The following is a 3,697-nucleotide window of genomic DNA, read 5'->3' as shown; positions in this document are numbered from 1 at the left end:
TGCATGTCTAGAAGGTTACAAAGAGATTTGTTACCTTTTGACCGTGAAATCGAAAGAACCTTGACGAATAATAGGAGACTTGTTAGGAGGAATTTGGGAGGTGTTGGTGAAGTTGTTCAACCCACTAGTGAGTTTGTCAATCCTTTCGCAATAGAAGGAGAAGAGAACCCATTAAACAATACCAGACAAAATCCACCTACAATGCCTAAATTTTCGTCCCACTCTACACCCACCGAGGAGAATCTACCAAACGGTACTCCTACCCCACAACATCTTACCGGAAATTTTATTGCCAAGTCCGCCTTCATCCAACTAGTTGAGAGGAGCCAATTCGGGGGCATGCCAAGTGAGGACCCTCATTCTCATATGGAAACCTTTTGCGATTATTGTGATGCTATCTCTCAAACGGGCGTGACTCAAGACCAAATTAGATGGGTCTTATTTCCTTTTTCGTTAATCGGAACCGCAAAGCAATGGTTGAAGGGCCTTGATAAGGCCACCCTTGGAATAGATTCTTGGAAGAAGTTAGCTCTCGCTTTCTACAAAAAATTCTACCCACCGGAAAAGACCAATATGCTAAGAGCTCAAATCACGAGTTTTAAACAAAGGGATGAAGAATCTTTGTATGAAGCTTGGGAGCGGTTCAAAGGTGTTTGTCGCTCATGTCCTCACCATGGACTTAGCGAATGGTTTTTAGTGCAACAATTTTGGAATGGTTTATATGAAGATTCAAGGAACATTCTCAATATGGGATCAAATGGAATGTTCACCGAAGTTGATGACAATCAAACATGGAACAAGATTGAGGAAATGGCGGTCCATAATTCGCAATATAGTAGGCCTCGCAAGGCTACTAGAGGAAAGTATGAAGTGGACACCGTTACTCAATTGGGTGCTCAACTTAGTGCTCACATTGACACTATCAACTTGAAGTTTGAACAAGCTATGGCTAGACTTGAGGAAAACTCAAAATCAAAACATCATGTCAATGCCATGACGGCATCCTCATCAATCCCAAGTGGGATATGTGAGAATTGTGGAACCTTAGGTCATGATCAAAGTGAATGTAGGGGAACAACCGAGCAAGTCAATGCTTTCCAAGCTTACAAAAGCGGTACCCCTTATTCAAATTTTTACAATGAAAATACCAAGTTCCACCCAAATCTCTCATACAAAAGCCAAAATGTTCAAAACCCTCAAACAACATACACTCCACCACCCATGAGAAATCAAAACCAAAGACCCTTTTTCAATCAAAACCAAGGTTACCAAAATCAAAATCCATACAATCACCACAATGACCAAAGTTTTGATGTCCAAAAAGCGGTCCTTCAAATGCAAAAGAATCAACAAGAATTCTTCACCCAAATGCAAAAGGATAGCCAAGCGAAGGATACCACCATCAACAACATTCTAGCTCACACCAAGATGTTGGAAACACAATTGACCCAACTAGCATCTTCAAGCTCACAAAGACAAAAGGGGCAATTACCACCTCAAGGTAATCCCCTAGACATGAAACGGTTAGTGCCATTCACTTGAGAAGTGGTACAAGGTATGAAGCACCAAAGGAGCAAGTTGAGGATGAAGTTGTGAGAGCTAGTGAGAATGAAGTTGTGGTGCAAGGTCCCAAAGAAGGGGAATCATCAAAAGAAGAAAGTTCAAAGAAAAATGAAGATAAAGCCAAAGAAAAGGAGCCCATTGTGATTAGACTTCCTTTTCCAAGTCGTCAAGTCAAGCCCAAATTTGATGATCAACTTGGAAAGTTCATGGAAATTGTGAAAAACTTAGAAGTCTCAATTCCTTTCACGGAATTAATCAATCACGTTCCGGCCTATGCAAAGTACATGAAAGATATCCTCACAAAGAAGAAGTCGATCCGGAAACTTGAGACTATCGCCTTCACTAAGGTGAGTAGTGCCATACTTCAAGGGAGTTCACCTCCAAAGTTAAAGGATCCGGAAGCTTCTCAATACCGTGTACCATTGGCGACACAACGATCAACAAAGCCTTATGTGATCTAGGGGCTAGTGTGAGTGTCATGCCGTACTCGGTGAGTAAAAGGTTGGGAATGGGAGAGCTTAAATGTACCAATATCACTCTTCAAATGGCCGATAGATCGACGAAGACACCGCTAGGGATATGGGAAGATGTCCCCGTGCGAATGGGGAAGTTTTTCATCCCGGTGGACTTTGTCATTGTTGATATGGAGGAAGATTCCAACATTCCAATCATCTTAAGAAGACCTTTCCTACACACCGCGGGTGCGGTGATTGATGTGAAGCATGGAGAGCTCACTCTAGAAGTGGGAGATGAAAGCATAACTTTTAATCTTGACAAGACCATGAGAGCTCCTCGTTTGCATGAGCCATGTTTCATGATTGATCATTATAGCCGGAAAGATGAGAAGAAGAGATCGGAACTCCAATGGAGGAAGAAAGTTGAAGATGCTCCATTCAAAGAACAAGTGAATTGTGACAAGGAGAGCTTGCATAGCTCATCAAAATCAACCAAGGAAGAAGAAGATGGCCTCATTAGCCAAAAGAAGAATTTGGGAGAGTTGTCTCCATCCGAGCAAGAGATTTTCAATGATCAACTCAATGAAGTTTGTGGTCTTTGGGACGACGAATTTAAAGGGATCTTTAATCCCTACATTGGGCATGCCATCGATCATGATCAACAACAAGAACCACGGTCTATTGAGAACCTCTACCATAACAACGAACAAGCTTTTAATTACTTCTTCGAGGTGTTGAGCAACATCAACAACACCTTGAACATGCCTCCTTGACATCTCATCAAGAATGAGAGTTTGGTGGAGTCCTCCCTAAACCACCACTTGTAAATATTTCTAACTCCCTAACTTACATTTAATTTTTGCATTGCATTTTTGTCATTTTTAGATTTTATTTACCTTGATCAAAATAATTGTCATGAAAAGAGAGAAGTGAGGGAGGGACTAATGATTTTAATTGATGTGTAGTGATTTACCTTAGTGTGGGGATGGCAATTGCCTAGGCTATTCACGCCTTAGTAGTGCCCCCACAATGAAGAACACAAGAAAAGAAAGAAAGAAAGAAAGAATGTTAAGGAATGGGTTTGCGCAAGGATCCGTGTAATCAAGGAAGAATCCGAGCGGATTCTGGAGAATCCGCCCGTCTGCGAGAGGATCCGAGCGTCCAGTGAGAAGACGCCCGTCTTGGGGTCATGGGCTGTGCAAAAATTGAAGAATTCTGTCATTAAGGAATCCGAGCGGATTTACGGAAAGACGCCCGTCTCCCAGATCCGTCCGTCTCTCGGTAAAATCCGCCCGTCTTGAAGCTGAAGAAAAACAAGAAAAATCTCTGGATGAGAATCCGACCGGATTTCCCAAGAGACGCCCGTCCCTCAATAAAAATCCGTCCGGATTTCCCCAGGAGACGCCCGTCTTTAGGCGGGATTTTTAAATTTTGAAGCTTGAAAATCCGAGCGGATTGCGCCTAATCCGCACGGATCGTGCCTGCATCTTCGAGATTTTCGTTTCTTTAAATACCCCCCACCTTCATTCATTCATTCATTCATAAACACTACCCATAACACCAAAACCCTCATCCTCTCCATCTCAAACACAAAAACCCTCAACAAAATCACCAAAACAAAATCAAACCACCCTTCAAACATCAAATTAATCACTCCATCTTCAAGAAAAATCAAAACC

The 3,697-nt window shown here is 42.2% G+C and overlaps 1 non-coding gene across 1 annotated transcript; it reads right to left on the bottom strand.

The window, feature by feature from the left end:
* Positions 1 to 573: 573 nt before the first annotated feature.
* On the bottom strand, positions 574 to 680 carry LOC141602760 (small nucleolar RNA R71). The gene has a single exon (XR_012524671.1). It is a non-coding gene; the product is annotated as a small nucleolar RNA R71 (small nucleolar RNA).
* Positions 681 to 3,697: the final 3,017 nt, after the last annotated feature.

Source organism: Silene latifolia, chromosome 9, assembly GCF_048544455.1.
Source record: "Silene latifolia isolate original U9 population chromosome 9, ASM4854445v1, whole genome shotgun sequence".
In the NCBI taxonomy this organism is placed as follows: Eukaryota; Viridiplantae; Streptophyta; class Magnoliopsida; order Caryophyllales; family Caryophyllaceae; genus Silene; species Silene latifolia.
The sequence above is the reverse complement of the archived record's forward strand: the minus strand, read 5'-3'. Positions and strand labels throughout refer to the sequence as shown.